The following is a 19,855-nucleotide window of genomic DNA, read 5'->3' as shown; positions in this document are numbered from 1 at the left end:
ATTTTAACGATCACACATTTCAGTTGACAAAACTGACTGGGATGTATGGATACGATACTTCGCATATTGTTTTAATACAACACCCTCTATGGCATATGATTATAGTCCATATGAGTCCATATGATTATGCTGAGGAATCCAAATTTAGATTAGAACAGGCATATAAAAAAACCAGAATAATGTAAGAACAGCATAAAGCAAAGGATAAATAGATATATGATAGAAAAGTAAAAATATCGAATTAGAACTAGGAGATAAGGTTTTATTACGTAATGATACGGGTCATAAGTTAGAACGTTAGTATTTATGCCCATACATTATAGAAGAAATAAAGGATAGGGATAACATTTTAATTAAAGATACAAAGAATAAGAAGCAATTAGTGCATAAAGATAGGTTAAAAATTTTAATCAATTAATACACATAAAACAAAAAAAAATAATAATAATAAAACAAAACAAATTAATTATCTACATTTAATGACACTATACTCACTATACTAATATCACTTTACAATTACAACTTAATGATAGCTGAAAGATTCTGACTGATTGAATTCCGCGGAGCTAAAGCGAAGTTTACCGGATGGTTTGGACTTAGGCTTAAGACAGATTTTCTATGATTTGATTATGTTGGATGAAGGCTTGGATAATTGACGTAGTCGCAGGCGGCGGCGTTGGCTGAGTCCATTAGTCCACTAAGAGCGTGTGACCATTCTTTGTTTACACAAGTGTTCAGGACCATTGTTTGTTTGCAATAGCAATTAAATATCAAAAATTTATAGAAGAAATAGACTATGAGAATATCATGAAATGTAACAAGAAATACTTCGGGTTAATCAATAAGAATAAATCTAAAATTCATAATGGTAAGACAATCTGTAAACTGGAAGATCTGACTAATTTAGAAAACAGTAAATGTGTAGGAGCCCACTTGCAAAGAAGGAATCCACAATGTAAGGTCATCAATTATCAGCACAAAGACTCCTGGTATATAGTGAAGACACGCTTTGAAGTCGAGGTTCAACCGCCGCTGTTGCAATTACTATCAGATAAGCAGCAAAGAGGTGAAAGGTTATCACTGGAAATCAATAATACTAATAATCTGGAGCGAATCCAAAGAAACAACTTGATTATGTCTTCGTCAAGCTGGATTATTCTAACCCTTCTGGCAGCTGCAATTATAACATATTACATCATCAAAAATTTCTGCAGCCACGAAACAGGCAACCATGGTCCACCAATGGAAGTCTCAATCGCGTCAGTTCAATATGTTGTTGCGACCGAGGACATCCGCACTTAAAGGGGGAGGATTTAAGCACTTCTATCATAACAAGGAGTCAAGTACTTATATCATAAAACCCAAGTCCGTCAACACATGCCCATTGGTCGATCCTCCTCCTACATGCCCATTGGTCGATCCTATTTCATCATCACAAGCAATTCCCATCGGTCAACCCCATTCAGTCGTCACATGCCCATTTGTCGCATGATCGCCTGTCTCAAATAACAGTCCGATCGCTAGGATAAACAACAAGTCACCCCAGTCAATCGTCAGATGCCAATTTGTCGCATGATCGCCTATCCCCAGTAACAGTCCGATCGTTAGGATAAACAACAAGCCTGATACCCAGAATCACCCCACAAATTTCGGCAATAAACAAAGAATGGTCCTGAACACTTGTGTAAACAAAGAATGGTCCCACGCTCTTAGCGGACTATTGGACTCAGCCAACGCCGCCGCCTGCGACGACGTCAATTATCCAAGCCTTCATCCAACATAATCAAATCATAGAAAATCAGTCTTAAGCCTAAGTCCAAACCATCCGGTAAAACTTCGCTCTGGCTCCGCGGAATTCACTCAGTCAGAATCTTTCAGTTATCATTAAGTTGTAATTGTAAAGTGACTTTAAATAAAAATTGTATTTTTTTATACCGTGAGTGAAGGAAGTGTTTAATTTATGTATAGACATAGAAGTTGAATATTTTTAATGAATTTCAATAAATTTTTAGTGTAGCACTTAATGAAGTAGTGGTCCAGGTTATAAGTTGCCTACATACCAAGTTTCATCCTAGTAGCTTTAAAATTGAACCAGTAAAATGCAATATCGACTCAGATTCTCATCAATATATACATATGTACAAATGTATATACTTCAAAAGGTCTATGTTTTTCAGTTAGACAGAAATAACTGTACAATTTTTGAGATCCAAGAAGGCCTGGGATGTTTGGAAATCTAAAAAGTGAAAACTGAAAAGTAAAAAAAGTAAAAAATGTTGACTGTTAAGTTAATCATGAACAACGGAAAGGTTGGTAATCGTAAGGATATAACTTTTCATAATCATGTCTAAGTGTTCCTTTTCAGCAATTGGCTATGCAGCTGCCGATCTCAGCTACGATATATGACCTGAAGTCCTGAATTTGAACGGCATCTAAAAGTGCAATAGGAAATGTTGAAGATATCCGCATCAGGTGTTACGTTAGCGGAATCCGATCTCGTTACAGAAGTAGCTGGTCTAGGCAACAAGAAACGCAGCAAGCCGGTGTTGTCATGCTATAACGGAAACAATATGGTGGGCTTAATACTGTTTTCTCTTAAAGCAGAGGATGTTGCGGTTCCGTTAGTCGATAACCAGGTGTCGGATTCTTCAGTCATTGATCTTTGCTCTGGGTCTAGCAGCGAATCCACATATGATTGCAAACGCGGTCTAATGCGAAAGGGCAATACACGCGAAAATTCTATGCCTTCTAAGTAAGCGCAAGGAATAGAAGATCCGAATTAGATATAACAGAATATTCTGTCTATTGAATTTAGGGTCAAAAATGATGTCGAATTAAGTGAGGAGAGTATTCCAAGCACGTTATCCGATGGAGCCATGATAGAGGCTTGCGGTATGGGAGGCTGCGGGATTAAGTCCAGGACTAAATCAGTCGAATCCGAATCGGACCTGGAAATGGAGGAAAATGGACTGCGGCCACCATACATGGATATTGTGCGAAGGATTATTACCAACTTGAAGATTTCTTCGGCAGTTTCCAGGATTATAGAAGCGTTGCATGCCTCATTCAATGAAGTGGCTCCCGTAACGGAGTTCAATGGACGACTGTTCGAGGCAGCCGCTGATGAAGATACAATGGAATGGGTGGCAAGAAATATTTGTTCTATGGGACAGTTTGAGGACATAAGTCTTATTAATTTCTTACGGTTAACCGCTGCAAGAGTTACATGGCCAAAAGTGGAGTGTAGCCTGAAACTTATTTTTTAAGCTCCTAGAAAGCCAGAACTGTAATATTTCGACAGAGAAATGGGCAGTAGTAATTCAAAAAATCTGTCGCGCTCTTTCCCTGAAAACGACACAGATATTTGCATTAATGAACAGGTCGAGATCTGGGTGGATGCGGAGAGTGCCGATGCGATCAAAGAACGCTCTTATCGTTTGAAATATAGCTTCTGGAGGATACCATTTGAATTTTGCGATTAGTTGAGAAGTTGATGTATATATTTTTATGTTGTGGAATATATTTTTTTATATTAAAGATGAGTTTTGAAATAACGCTGAAAAAGAAATTTCGGAATTTCAGAGGAGATCCGCAGAGACAAGTGCCTGATTCACCACGTGCACGCTATAACTCAAATTGATCCAATGTGATGGAGCAGATGATCCAATTTCAATTTTGTGACTAGACGTTGTTTATATGATTGTTTCTGGAAAAATGTATGTGCTAAGAAAACTTTCACTGTTTTTCGGTCACTCACACGACAAAAAAAATGACTTGACAAATAAGCGAAATTATGGTAAAATCGTACTCTTACGGCTCTCTTTATATTTTATACGGTTAGTTCACGTGTCTAAGTTTCATTTAAAAGCAGAACATTTACGGTTACAGAACCTCTAATGCAGTAAATAATTTAAAGAGTAATCTCTAAAAAATGTAACAAGTTTACTAAAAACACAAACTCAACTTTTCTTATAAATATTTTCTACATTTGACCTTTTTTTCACTACTACTATTGAAAACTGTACATTTGGAACATTTCTTAATAAAATATAATGAAAAAAATACGGATATTTGGAACTTTATGTTTGGGTCCTGTGGTTGACCTTTTTCCGGAAATGCCTATATCTAGATTTATCAATACACAGACGAGGAAACGAGCTTCAATTAAAATGGTAAAAAAAAAACCAACAGCATCAGAACGAATCATCAACTTCAACTCAAAACATCCGAAGTCAATGATAATGAATACAGCAAGAGGTTGTATACAACGGATGCTCAACGTATCGGACCATTTTTCATAAAAAAACAGAGGTAGAAATAAGACAAATTTTAAAGGACAAGGACGTTACTAATAACTCACAGTAAGAAAACAAATTCAACAGGACAAAAAGCAAGATCAACAAGATATCATAATAAAAGAACACCTCAGAGCACATAGAAATTCCGTTGAAAATAAAAAACAAATTTTATCTGAATATTTTTTCCCCCGGTATGAAGAAAAAGATAGAAGCAATAGTAATCTCTTGCCAAACGTGCAAACTCTCTAAATACCAAAGACACCCTCCGAACCAAGAAATACAACCAACCCCTATTCCGAAATATCCAGGTGAAATTATTCATATAGATTTATATTCCACCCAAAATAAGATTATTTTAACCGCAATAGACAAATTTTCTAAATACGCGCAAGTTAAACTCGTAAACTCAAAAGCAGCAGAACATCTTAAAGTATATTCGGTATGACAAAAACCGTGGTGATGGATAACGAAAAGGCTTTAAATTCTGCATCAATAAAATTTCTTTTGAATAATCAGTTAGGTATACAAGACCACACTACTCCACCATATACTTCGTCTAGCAACGGCCAAGTAGAAAGATTTCATTCAACATATACAGAAATAATGAGATGCTTGAAGCTACAGCACCCCGAAATGGAATTCGAGGATTTAATATTCAAAGCCGTTGACGAATACAATAAAACCATCCATAGTACCACCAACAAAAAGCCAATAGAAGCATTTTTTGGAACAAATTTAATCCATACTCCAGAAAAATTAGCACTTGAAAGGGAAAGGATTTCAGAAACCATTTTAAAGAAGCAAAATAAGGACCTAGAGTACCATAATAAAACAAAAAAACCCGTCAAAATCTACGATCCAGGTGAAATCATCTACGTTAGGATTAATAAACGGCTAGGCTCGAAACTAACGTCTAGATATAAAAAAAGAAATAGTAGCCGAAGATCTTAATACCAAGATTAAAACCAGGTCAGGAAGGATAGTTCATAAAAACCACTTGAAGTATTGATAAACATCCTCTTCCGACAGATTGCTCATGTTACCACTTTGCTGGGGTCACACAACCATATTAGACTATACTAAGTCAAGAGTGGTCATGTTGGAAACCGGGTTAGCCGCGCGCCAGAACGGAACGTTTAAAATCATTCACGTCATCGAATTAGAAAAATATCAAATGGCCATATCCGTTCTAAAAAAAATCGTTAAGAATTCATCAAACCTTAGTCCGTACCAACCTTTTTTTGGCTTATGAGATAACTCGGATACAGAACGAATTGAGAAGGCTTCAGCCGATGAAATTCAGAAACAAAAGATCGCTTGATATACTTGGCACGGCTTGGAAATGGTTAGCGGGCACACCTGATCACGAGGATCATAAGATTGTGGTAGATAAGATCAATGAACAATTGTAAAACAATAATCGGCAGGTCATTATTAATAATCTAATAGAAAATAAGATAAACGATTTAATTAAGATAACTAATACCATATTAATTAGAGGTAAACCCGAATATAATAATAAGACAGAAGAAATCGAAATAACCAAATTTAAATTGAGTCTTTTAAGAGAAGAAATAACAAATATTATTTACGCAATTGATTGGGCTAAGGCCAATACCGTGAACTCATTAATACTGTCCTCTGCTGAAATAGGAAATGGAAAAGTTACCTGGAGGAATATAACTACGAGTTGAAATATAAACCGGGTAGCTCAAATGTGGTAGCAGACGCACTCTCTAGAAACCCTACCAGCATAAATGCTAGCAGTACGTCAGCTACAGCCCATAGTGATGAAAGCGCAGGTCATGAACTCATTACAGCAATGGAAACCCCCATCAATGTCTTTAAAAACCAATTGTTTATCCTCACTGGTGATAACGAATCCACTACCTTTGAAATACCGTTTCCTACATATCATAGACATACAATAGTGAGAAGCAATTATTCCGAAGAAGATCTTGTAACAAACTTGAAAGAAAAAATGGATCCTAGAATAGTTAATGGTATCTTTACTTCCGAAAGTATCATGGGAAAAAATTCAACAAATATTTCCAGAGCATTTTAGGAATTACAAGGCAAGATTCACGCATATTCAAACTATAGATGTCCATGATCAGATCCAACAACAAGATATCATAATAAAAGAACACCTCAGAGCACATAGAAATTCCGTTGAAAATAAAAAACAAATTTTATCTGAATATTTTTTCCCCGGTATGAAGAAAAAGATAGAAGCAATAGTAAACTCTTGCCAAACGTGCAAACTCTCTAAATACCAAAGACACCCTCCGAACCAAGAAATACAACCAACCCCTATTCCGAAATATCCAGGTGAAATTATTCATATAGATTTATATTCCACCCAAAATAAGATTAATTTAACCGCAATAGACAAATTTTCTAAATACGCGCAAGTTAAACTCGTAAACTCAAAAGCAGCAGAACATCTTCAAGTACCCTTACGTGAGTTGTTAATAGCCTTCGGTATGACAAAAACCGTGGTGATGGATAACGAAAAGGCTTTAAATTCTGCATCAATAAAATTTCTTTTGAATAATCAGTTAGGTATACAAGACCACACTACTCCACCATATACTTCGTCTAGCAACGGCCAAGTAGAAAGATTTCATTCAACATATACAGAAATAATGAGATGCTTGAAGCTACAGCACCCCGAAATGGAATTCGAGGATTTAATATTCAAAGCCGTTGACGAATACAATAAAACCATCCATAGTACCACCAACAAAAAGCCAATAGAAGCATTTTTTGGAACAAATTTAATCCATACTCCAGAAAAATTAGCACTTGAAAGGGAAAGGATTTCAGAAACCATTTTAAAGAAGCAAAATAAGGACCTAGAGTACCATAATAAAACAAAAAAACCCGTCAAAATCTACGATCCAGGTGAAATCATCTACGTTAGGATTAATAAACGGCTAGGCTCGAAACTAACGTCTAGATATAAAAAAGAAATAGTAGCCGAAGATCTTAATACCAAGATTAAAACCAGGTCAGTAAGGATAGTTCATAAAAACCACTTGAAGTATTGATAAACATCCTCTTCCGACAGATTGCTCATGTTACCACTTTGCAGGGGTCACACAACCATATTAGACTATACTAAGTCAAGAGTGGTCATGTTGGAAACCGGGTTAGCCGCGCGCCAGAACGGAACGTTTAAAATCATTCACGTCATCGAATTAGAAAAATATCAAATGGCCATATCCGTTCTAAAAAAAATCGTTAAGAATTCATCAAACCTTAGTCCGTACCAACCTTTTTTGGCCTATGAGATAACTCGGATACAGAACGAATTGAGAAGGCTTCAGCCGATGAAATTCAGAAACAAAAGATCGCTTGATATACTTGGCACGGCTTGGAAATGGTTAGCGGGCACACCTGATCACGAGGATCATAAGATTGTGGTAGATATGATCAATGAACAATTGTAAAACAATAATCGGCAGATCATTATTAATAATCTAATAGAAAATAAGATAAACGATTTAATTAAGATAACTAATACCATATTAATTAGAGGTAAACCCGAATATAATAATAAGACAGAAGAAATCGAAATAACCAAATTAAAATTGAGTCTTTTAAGAGAAGAAATAACAAATATTATTTACGCAATTGATTGGGCTAAGGCCAATACCGTGAACTCATTAATACTGTCCTCTGCTGAAATAGATTTTATTGATACAATTAAAGAAGAGAGCCTAACATTTGTAAACATTGAAGAACTAATAGAGTTTGCCGAGGTCAGCATAGCCTCAGACGGTAAATCACTCCTTTATATTGTTAGCCTACCCAGAGTAATTAATGAAATTTGTAAACAAATCCTTGCAATAGCAATTAAATATCAAAAATTTATAGAAGAAATAGACTATGAGAATATCATGAAATGTAACAAGAAATACTTCGGGTTAATCAATAAGAATAAATCTAAAATTCATAATGGTAAGACAATCTGTAAACTGGAAGATTTGATAATTTAGAAAACAGTAAATGTGTAGGAGCCCACTTGCAAAGAAGGAATCCACAATGTAAGGTCATCAATTATCAGCACAAAGACTCCTGGTATATCGTGAAGACACGCTTTGAAGTCGAGGTTCAACCGCCGCTGTTGCAATTACTATCAGATAAGCAGCAAAGAGGTGAAAGGTTATCACTGGAAATCAATAATACTAATAATCTGGAGCGAATCCAAAGAAACAACTTGATTATGTCTTCGTCAAGCTGGATTATTCTAACCCTTCTGGCAGCTGCAATTATAACATATTACATCATCAAAAATTTCTGCAGCCACGAAAAAGGCAACCATGGTCCACCAATGGAAGTCTCAATCGCGTCAGTTCAATATGTTGTTGCGACCGAGGTCGTCCGCACTTAAAGGGGGAGGATTTAAGCACTTCTATCATAACAAGGAGTCAAGTACTTATATCATAAAACCCAAGTCCGTCAACACATGCCCATTGGTCGATCCTATTTCATCATCACAAGCAATTCCCATCGGTCAACCCCATTCAGTCGTCACATGCCCATTTGTCGCATGATCGCCTGTCTCAAATAACAGTCCGATCGCTAGGATAAACAACAAGTCACCCCAGTCAATCGTCAGATGCCAATTTGTCGCATGATCGCCTATCCCCAGTAACAGTCCGATCGTTAGGATAAACAACAAGCCTGATACCCAGAATCACCCCACGAATTTCGGCAATAAACAAAGAATGGTCCTGAACACTTGTGTAAACAAAGAATGGTCCCACGCTCTTAGCGGACTATTGGACTCAGCCAACGCCGCCGCCTGCGACGACGTCAATTATCCAAGCCTTCATCCAACATAATCAAATCATAGAAAATCAGTCTTAAGCCTAAGTCCAAACCATCCGGTAAAACTTCGCTCTGGCTCCGCGGAATTCACTCAGTCAGAATCTTTCAGTTATCATTAAGTTGTAATTGTAAAGTGACTTTAAATAAAAATTGTATTTTTTTATACCGTGAGTGAAGGAAGTGTTTAATTTATGTATAGACATAGAAGTAGAATATTTTTAATGAATTTCAATAAATTTTTAGTGTAGCACTTAATGAAGTAGTGGTCCAGGTTATAAGTTGCCTACATACCAAGTTTCATCCTAGTAGCTTTAAAATTGAACCAGTAAAATGCAATATCGACTCAGATTCTCATCAATATATACATATGTACAAATGTATATACTTCAAAAGGTCTATATTTTTCAGTTAGACAGAAATAACTGTACAATTTTTGAGATCCAAGAAGGCCTGGGATGTTTGGAAATCTAAAAAGTGAAAACTGAAAAGTAAAAAAAGTAAAAAATGTTGACTGTTAAGTTAATCATGAACAACGGGAAGGTTGGTAATCGTAAGGATATAACTTTTCATAATCATGTCTAAGTGTTCCTTTTCAGCAATTGGCTATGCAGCTGCCGATCTCAGCTACGATATATGACCTGAAGTCCTGAATTTGAACGGCATCTAAAAGTGCAATCGGAAATGTTGAAGATATCCGCATCAGGTGTTACGTTAGCGGAATCCGATCTCGTTACAGAAGTAGCTGGTCTAGGCAACAAGAAACGCAGCAAGCCGGTGTTGTCATGCTATAACGGAAATAATATGGTGGGCTTAATACTGTTTTCTCTTAAAGCAGAGGATGTTGCGGTTCCGTTAGTCGATAACCAGGTGTCGGATTCTTCAGTCATTGATCTTTGCTCTGGGTCTAGCAGCGAATCCACATATGATTGCAAACGCGGTCTAATGCGAAAGGGCAATACACGCGAAATTTCTATGCCTTCTAAGTAAGCGCAAGGAATAGAAGATCCGAATTAGATATAACAGAATATTCTGTCTATTGAATTTAGGGTCAAAAATGATGTCGAATTAAGTGAGGAGAGTATTCCAAGCACGTCATCCGATGGAGCCATGATAGAGGCTTGCGGTATGGGAGGCTGCGGGATTAAGTCCAGGACTAAACCAGTCGAATCCGAATCGGACCTGGAAATGGAGGAAAATGGACTGCGGCCACCATACATGGATATTGTGCGAAGGATTATTACCATCTTGAAGATTTCTTCGGCAGTTTCCAGGATTATAGAAGCGTTGCATGCCTCATTCAATGAAGTGGCTCCCGTAACGGAGTTCAATGGACGACTGTTCGAGGCAGCCGCTGATGAAGATACAATGGAATGGGTGGCAAGAAATATTTGTTCTATGGGACAGTTTGAGGACATAAGTCTTATTAATTTCTTACGGTTAACCGCTGCAAGAGTTACATGGCCAAAAGTGGAGTGTAGCCTGAAACTTATTTTTAAGCTCCTAGAAAGCCAGAACTGTAATATTTCGACAGAGAAATGGGCAGTAGTAATTCAAAAAATCTGTCGCGCTCTTTCCCTGAAAACGACACAGATATTTGCATTAATGAACAGGTCGAGATCTGGGTGGATGCGGAGAGTGCCGATGCGATCAAAGAACGCTCTTATCGTTTGAAATATAGCTTCTGGAGGATACCATTTGAATTTTGCGATTAGTTGAGAAGTTGATGTATATATTTTTATGTTGTGGAATATATTTTTTTATATTAAAGATGAGTTTTGAAATAACGCTGAAAAAGAAATTTCGGAATTTCAGAGGAGATCCGCAGAGACAAGTGCCTGATTCACCACGTGCACGCTATAACTCAAATTGATCCAATGTGATGGAGCAGATGATCCAATTTCAATTTTGTGACTAGACGTTGTTTATATGATTGTTTCTGGAAAAATGTATGTGCTAAGAAAACTTTCACTGTTTTTCGGTCACTCACACGACAAAAAAATGACTTGACAAATAAGCGAAATTATGGTAAAATCGTACTCTTACGGCTCTCTTTATATTTTATACGGTTAGTTCACGTGTCTAAGTTTCATTAAAAAGCAGAACATTTACGGTTACAGAACCTCTAATGCAGTAAATAATTTAAAGAGTAATCTCTAAAAAATGTAACAAGTTTACTAAAAACACAAACTCAACTTTTCTTATAAATATTTTCTACATTTGACCTTTTTTTCACTACTACTATTCAAAACTGTACATTTGGAACATTTCTTAATAAAATATAATGAAAAATATACGGATATTTGGAACTTTATGTTTGGGTCCTGTGGTTGACCTTTTTCCGGAAATGCCTATATCTAGATTTATCAATACACAGACGAGGAAACGAGCTTCAATTAAAATGGTAAAAAAAAACCAACAGCATCAGAACGAATCATCAACTTCAACTCAAAACATCCGAAGTCAATGATAATGAATACAGCAAGAGGTTGTATACAACGGATGCTCAACGTATCGGACCATTTTTCATAAAAAAAACAGAGGTAGAAATAAGACAAATTTTAAAGGACAAGGACGTTACTAATAACTCACAGTAAGAAAACAAATTCAACAGGACAAAAAGCAAGATTAATACAATGGACAAGAGCAATGTAGTTTATAAAATACCCTGCAACGGGAATAATGCAGAAAACTGAAGAAAATTACATAGGTACACTTCAATATCCAAAAAGCCGCACTTATGGCACTGTGCGGCCAGTGGACATTCACCTTCCATTTTACTGCAGCAAACATGGTAGATAAAGAAAAACATTACACCAAACGGTTCACTTTCGAAATGCTGCAGATAAAAAATACCCTGACAAATATAAGACTTAGTAATAAGGTAAATACCGACAACTACGCTCATTTATACAGGCATTTATTAGGGACAAATCAGTGTATAGCTTCACGTTACAGAGTGCGGACGTGCAAAAATAAGTAGCTGATGTAATCACACTTTAATGTTAGTTTATTCTAAAATAGTGTTTGTTATAAGCATTGCTCTACAAAACTGTTAATTTTGGAAAAAACTAAATAATTTTTGGAATCCATAGACTCTTGTGCATAAAACATAGTTAAGATCTCAACTCGGTTCAAAGAGGATTTTTACATTGATATTTAGATAATATATGAAATATGAAATCTAGCTTGGTCTATTCGTGTATATCTTCCATCCGTGTGGCTTAATCCTTTCATTAACCACTTCGAAGCGATTTCATGTTGCCTTGATTTGTCATCATTAGTGTTCACGCCACTGAGTGAACAGCAGGGAGGGAGTGGTAGAAATGTTTTTCCAAAAGCGAATACGGTTACGCCGACCACCCGCACTTTTAACTCCAGTTTTACTTTAGCCCGAAACATATCGTGGGTGAATACTTGCCTGTAAATAAATCATTGTGTTTAAAACTAGGTTAAAATTAAATTCCGGCGCGTTTTAATTACTTGTACCAAATCGTTTTAGTATTTTGGGCCTTCTTTAGTTTATTTATCACAGTATCATCGGTGGACTTAACCTGTATCTAAATACCTCTTGATCAGTATTGCTTGTCGAATGTAATGATATATATATGGAATCGGATTATTATGACTTATTCCATATTTCAGGCAATTAGATCCTATGATCAATGATCCTAAAGAGTACCCTTTATCAGCAAGTGTACAGGAATGTTCTTCTGGTCGCCCATACGTGCGATGGAAACTCATCTTCAGTAATCAGAATTTCTGTATATGATCAAAATCCGTAGTGGTTGAACATTTCACTTTCTTCATCAGATTTAAAGATATCAAAGAGCTAAAAATAGGCCGGAACACAAGTAATTTAGATGCATATAATTTGAATTCAGTTTTCCATTTATCTACTCCAGATGCTCAGTTCGGGGTATATAACGGCCATCGAATGGATTGCTGGTCGCAGTAACATTTCTTTTCGACATAAACTGAAAGGATTATTAGGATTAGTAAACCATAACACTATTAGGAGAACTGAAAGTAGAGCAATTCTAGTAATAAAGAAAAGATAAGTTCACAAAGCAAGGCACGCATACACATACGGTTTATATAGAGCTGCGGTTGGTGTAGCAGAGCCGATCTGTATAGGTATCTAATCTTATATATATAATGAAGTAAGTCGACTCGCCGACTTGGGTTTCACCAGGTGAAACAAATATTTCAAATTGCGAAAACCAGATGTATATCTATTAAATTGTTTTTACATGCCTCATACTATGTGCTATCTCGCTCACTCCACAAACACACGAGCACTCTAGCGCCGCTACTAGCCAACGGCCAATCCTGGCCTTATGCACGTTCATACTCATATTTTGCATGTTTCTTGTCCGATTTGGTAGTTTGGTAGAAATAGTTAGTCTGGCGAATTTGAATGCGAAATCAAAAACTACAGAAAGAAATCGGTTTATTACAAATTATGGAGGCGAAAGTCGACGTGGCAAAATATGAGAAGATGTATACTCTGCGCGCATACTAAGCCAGTGTACATACTAAATTTGGTGACTTTAGCTTTGTTAGTTTTTGACAAAATCAGTTTTGTTTGATTTGCGGGGGCGGAATTGGGCGCGGCAAAATTTTTAAATAGCCAATATCTGCGCGTCTATTGAACTAGTCTACATACCAAATTTAAAGTCGGTAGCTGTCATAGTTTTTAAGAAAATCTGTTTTATGTAAATTCCGGGAGCGGAGGGGGCGTGGCAAAAAGTGTGAACAATTAGTTTCTGCGCGCTAACTAAACGAAAATATAAACCAAATTTGATGTCTATAGCTGTTATACTTTTTAAGAAAAATAGTTTTATGTGATTCTTTTATGTGATACATTTACATACTACATGAGTATACATACCAAATTCGGTGTCTCTAGCTCTTATAGCCTCCGAGATCTGCGTGTTCATACAGACGGACGGACGGACGGACAAACGGACAGACGGACGGCTAGATCGACTCGGCTGTTGATCCTGATCAAGAATATATATACTTTATAGAGTCGGAGAAGCTTTCTTCTGCCTGTTACATACATTTTGGAGACTTTAATATACCATTTCACCCTATGAGTGTATTGTATAAAAAGTCCGATTTGTTCAACTCGAGATCTGCTGAAGCAAATTTTATGGTTATTGATTTGTTGTATTTGTCTCTGCCCCGAATAGCAGAATACACCTTAAGAACAATAAATAATTGCCGGAAATCCGTTAAAACAGTTAATTTTTTTTTTTGCCTAAACAAAGTTTGAGGGCACTGTTATTTTAATATCACTATTTCGATAATTTTGTTTTGTGCAGTGACATAATAAAACGAAGAAGGGCCTTGGTTCGTGCTTCTCAAACAAGAGCACAGAGAAGCAACCCTTGAAACGGTTAGGTTAGAAAGAAGAAATCTTCGAGCTTATCATACAGATGAACAGAGAAATAAACTTCGAAGAAGAAATGGTTCAAGTATTGATTGGAATTCAGCAGACTTTCTCTATAATTGCACCAACGACTCAAGCTTCCATCGATTAGTTTGCATTGGTGCTATGAACTTTGTCTGCCAGCATTTTGGCACATTGCTGTTGAAACGACTGGTTTGTGCTGCCTTAATGGTGAAGTAAAATTTCCATTATTGGTCCCACAACCAACACTAGAATGACGGAATTTTCTAGCAAACACTCAAAAATACAGTTAAACGTGAACGTGAATATGATCCGCATGAACTAATTCAATCAGTTTAATGGAATCTAGCACTGCTAAATCCAAAGCAGAGGGAAGTCTTTGATACACTGATTAATAAAAAATTTTTGATGGAAATTGTGGCTTTTTTTCGGATGCCCCTGGTGAAACTAAGAAGACATTCCTCATGTCATTGAGTTTAACCACTGAACGTGCGAGATCCGAAATTGACCTTCAAACTACTGAACAACCGACATACAGCATTTCAAAACACTCCGCAATGGCCAAAGTTTTAGTAGCATGAAAAATTGGACGAGTGCAGAATGGCACACAAACGCGCATTGGAAGCACTTGACATTGAAAGATGTTTTGGTGGTGATGATTTTATTATCTGGCGGTTTTCTACAAAACCTACCATTCCAAGATCTATATAAAATCTTGTGACGATATATAAAGAAGCTCCAACTGTCTGTAAGCTTATGAATATTGCACTGTTAAACTATCTATCTGCTGATGATTTCTCTAAGCAATTGCTTAGTATTGGTAATAGCCGTGTTCCTGCTGACGAATAGAGCGGTTAAATATCATTTCCCCAAAATTTTTCAATTTCGACTCATCAAAAAACGAGGATAATAACAAAGTATTCCCGGATATAATACCGTGGAGACAAGCAATTGACTCGTCATTCGACATTGTGTTGTGTTGAAACCAAGAGCTGAATTCGAATGGGACAAAATATTGTGGGGGTGGGAAAGTCCACGCAATCGGTTTATAGCCACTCACTTCCACTCACTGCTTTTCACTCGAGGAACACTGCTTTGAGCCCTGATAAGGCAAACTATTGCAAACTAAGAATTTGAATTCAGAGGACTATTAATAAACATTAGAAACCTGAATAATTTAGTTTTTTTACTTTTTTACAATGGGTAATATAATTTCGTTAGGAACATAAAAACCTAGAATGGTGGTAGTTTGCTTCCGCATTGTTTAAGTTGCTCTATATGTATGTTCACTTACCAAGTGCTTATCAAAAAATTCAATCTCAGATTCGAGAACTGTATACTTTTGGGAGTTTAGTATGTGACAACGGTCACACTCTTTTTACATCCGCCAAATTATTGCGTTCCCTCTCGGCCTATATCTGTTTATGTTTTCATCACCCTTTTATACCTATCAGACATATAATACCAGGTTGTATGAATGTTCTCCCTAAACTAGGAACCTCGGACTCTGAACTTGAGCGTGAATTTGTACGGTGCCTGTCATTCAAACCTGATTATCAGATTCGTCTTAGCTCTCGGTCGTATCCTAGCATCACAGGAACCTCGTTTCACACCCAGGTGTTTGATCTCTTTTCCAAGGTGCTGATCCCCTTTATAATGAATAAAACAGGAGCCTCTCACAAACACCCTAAACGCAAGGATGCTGGAACTTCCATCTCTGCATCAGCTTCCCGGGACGATGTACCCCCCTCGACCACAGATGAGGTGTCTGTCATGATTTGAGGATCTTCTCTTCCAGAGGGTCATCAACGCATCTGTCGGGATCTCAATCAGATGTATCGGGAAGAACGCTCCGATGCGGGTAGAGAGATTCTCCCCCTGGAGAGCGATGGATGTGCATCTATGGCCCCCAAGCTGGAGAAGTCAGGCGGGCTCCCAGGGTGGATATTCACCAGCATTGAGGAGGAAAAGTGCTGCTGCCGCCAACATGAACCATCCAAATGGATCAACCCTACAGACCAGGATTATATTAAAACTACCTTGGAGTATTTCCATGCACTATATCCTAACCATAACCGAACCATATTAAGCGAAAATTCAGACTCGATAGACCCCCATGTGTTTGCCCTAATCTTTGAGCAGCTAATCAAACATGACAGCAACCTATGCGGATTGGCCTGGGCCAATAAATTAGGGCGAGACGCCTCCATCTTAAGAAGCCAAATCTTGTATACCCAGGCAGGGTATGCTAGGGCTGCCAAATAAGTGTTTGAGGAGAAAGTTGATGACATGAAAGAAGCTGTTAAAGCTTGCCGCGAAGAGGTCAAACAAGTCATGAATCATAATAACACCCTTCAAATGGCAATCACTCAGCTAGGAAGGAGCCTAGGAAATTATAGTCTTTGCCAGGAAACCATGGCACGAGATATCAAAGCCCTACTCAACCGAGAAAGGGTCCCACCCCTAGGAACACTTGGGGCTACTAATTACGGGCTAGATGTCCCTCGTCCCTCGGTCTGTCAACAGATGGTCACCATGGAAGTCTCCTTCCGTCTAAATGGTCAGGTTTGGAAGGTCGTTGTAGACAATGGCAAGATGAGAGGAGTACCTCCTGCAGGGCATCAGGCTACTACATGTGAAGTTATGTTCTTGAAGAACCTCAAGAATCTAGATTCCCAAACGTTACGGGCTATGGAGGGGACTAGTCAGTTCTCTGAACCCCGGTTCCAAGGCTGTATTTGAAATTCCAGTATATCCTATTTGATTCCTTAACCTCATCATCTAGTAGATTTAATAGTCCTGTAGGATGAGATGGTCAGCCACATTAGAAGATTAAATTAATAAGTACCGCCCGTATCGGTAATCCCTAAGGAGCAAGTCAGTTAAATACCTATATCGCTTAAAAATTATGTTACACTTACCGAACTTTAACAAAATATTTCACGTTTCGCTTTTTTACAAAAAAAAACATTTTCAATTTAAAAAAACTTGTAAAGGACGAAAACTACAAGATAGAAAAAAAATATAATATTATCTAAAAGAAGTGTTTGACTGTGATGTTTTTTAGAAACGATTTTTAGTAGGTTGAGTTCGAGGGCCTTAATTTTTAAGTCATGGATTGCTTTGATCTTGAACAAAGGACTACTAAGATGAACGATTTTAAATCACATTTTTTAAATTTTGAAGTAAAGTAATCGATTAAAAAACGTGGTAATTGATTACATTAACCATTACTTTATTGGCAACATTACTGAAATGTGTTATTCACAGATTAATTCAGTTTCTTTTTTTATTAATGTGTGAAAATGCTTATTTATTTTATGAATAAATTTTATCGTGCTTGAGTAAGTGTGCCCGTGTCCTCTCTATTATCGACTAAATTAATCGAAGGAAAATATGACGGCTCAATCGTTAGGTTGAACTTAAAAAATATAACAATATAATGAGTGAGAAATAATACAGTGCTAAAACGCCCATTAAGATGAACAAATTTATGTAAAAAAATCAAAGAAGCTAACATCGGCTATGCCGAAGTTTGTATACCCTTGCAGTCCTTGGTAATAATAATTTTACATGTTCAAAATTTGTTTTCTGCTACTCTCATATTATCAAATATGTAAATTTCATAGCATACTCGATTTTTATGAAAATGTTTCTTCTAGTTCTTCTAGAGCTATTTTATATAGTGGTCCGATCCTTATGGTTTTCATACCCTCTGCAAGGGTATAATGATTTTCTTTAGACAAATTGAGATCTGAAATTGTGAACTTCAAGTTTATATTTTGTAATCTGAAATGGGAAAATTTACTACCTGATGCTAACTTTAATACCGTGAATGACGAAAGCGACAACGAAGAAGATGGTAATATTGAAGTTAACGATAATTATGTACAAGATGAAGGAGACAAATTCAACCCTTCAGTAGCCAAGACTTGCTTTAAATTTTCATAACGTTGAATATTCAATTAAATCGTTTAATGGTGAAGATACCCTTTCCATTGAAGTACAAATTAATGAATTCGATTATCTTGTAACCATAGTTTATTGGAATGATTTACAAATATTTATATTTGCAAAACTGTCATTAAAAGGATTACATATAAAAGCTTTTTGTTGCGAGCGAGCGAGGTATTTCTAACTGGTTAAAACTAAAAAAGGCGCCTTTCAATGAATTCAAGTCGACTACGAATAGTGCTCAATTGCACGAAATGATGGCTGATCGGAAAATGAGGAAAAAAGCCATGTGTTCAATCAAACAACCATTCGTAATTGACGGACAAGAAATTAAAATCAGTATTTTTAGTAATTGATCTACAATTTCTTGACGAAGACTTGCTATTAACGCGAAGAATTTTGTAAAAGTGTGAAAGTAAAAATTAATCATGAATAATTGTAAAAAACGTGACAGCATCGAGTTTGAAACGGAAATTTCGGTGTTGATAAGAATAATTTAAATACATTAAATGTCGACGAGATTGAATTAAATACTGAAGCTAACGTAAGCAATTACGCAAAGAACGAGGTACGCGAACTGATTTAAAACTATAAATGCAAATGTAAATGCAAAGTCGACAAACGTGAAAATCCGAATCGTAGTCAATGATGATACCCCAATATACTCACGTCCGCATGGATTCGGTTATAACTACGTGTGTCGATATGCAATATGATATAACCTCACTCTCCCGCTGCGGCGGCATATACACATACATACTCTTATGTAAACATTTATACATTTATACATAAATATGTTTATACATAAGCATACCGTTCCTCTGCCTGCATTGCTAGCAAAGCAGCTACGCGGTCTTAGCTTTAATTAACAAATGTATCAGAATCAAGAATCATTGAATAAACTGAGCTCAAATGCAAAAAACATATTTGTGTCCCATATAAATATTCAAACTTAATACAATCTTGGATGATTATCCTACAATTGTTTCGGTTTTTTTTTAACATATTTTAAAATGCCAAAAATAAACAACAAATAACGAAGGACAATTCCTGTAGATTCAGTAAAGAAATGCTGAAATGGCAAACCGTTTTAACTGTTAAGTTAATCATGGAATCCGGGAAGGTTGGTGATCGTAAGGATATAACTTTTCATAATCATATCTAAGTGTTCCTTTTCAGCAATTGGCTATGCAGCTGCCGATCTCAGCTACGATATATGACCTGAAGTCAGAACTTGAACGGCATCTAAAAGTGCAATCGGAAATGTTGAAGATAACCGCATCAGGTGTTACGTTAGCTGAATCCGATCTCGTTACAGAAGTAGCTGGTCTAGGCAACAAGAAACGCA

General features: G+C 36.7%; 2 long non-coding RNA genes across 6 annotated transcripts; one reads left to right on the top strand and one right to left on the bottom strand.

Annotated features, from left to right (window-relative positions):
- The first annotated feature begins 2,202 nt into the window (after positions 1-2,202).
- LOC137574923 (uncharacterized) lies at positions 2,203-3,236 on the top strand. The gene is made up of 3 exons (XR_011032072.1): positions 2,203-2,309; positions 2,366-2,752; positions 2,816-3,236. It is a non-coding gene; the product is annotated as an uncharacterized lncRNA (long non-coding RNA).
- Positions 3,237-12,118: 8,882 nt separating this feature from the next.
- LOC137574911 (uncharacterized) lies at positions 12,119-17,629 on the bottom strand. Of its 5 annotated transcripts, none has more exons than XR_011032064.1 (5): positions 17,475-17,629; positions 16,624-17,419; positions 15,848-16,564; positions 12,618-13,111; positions 12,119-12,555 (listed from the first exon to the last, which is right to left on the bottom strand). It is a non-coding gene; the product is annotated as an uncharacterized lncRNA (long non-coding RNA). The 5 variants fall into 5 exon arrangements; XR_011032065.1 differs by having other exon boundaries at positions 17,162-17,419; XR_011032063.1 differs by having other exon boundaries at positions 15,848-17,419.
- Positions 17,630-19,855: the final 2,226 nt, after the last annotated feature.

This window comes from Drosophila tropicalis, unplaced genomic scaffold (genome assembly GCF_018151085.1).
Source record: "Drosophila tropicalis isolate 14030-0801.00 unplaced genomic scaffold, ASM1815108v1 contig_501, whole genome shotgun sequence".
NCBI lineage: Eukaryota > Metazoa > Arthropoda > Insecta > Diptera > Drosophilidae > Drosophila > Drosophila tropicalis.
The sequence above is the reverse complement of the archived record's forward strand: the minus strand, read 5'-3'. Positions and strand labels throughout refer to the sequence as shown.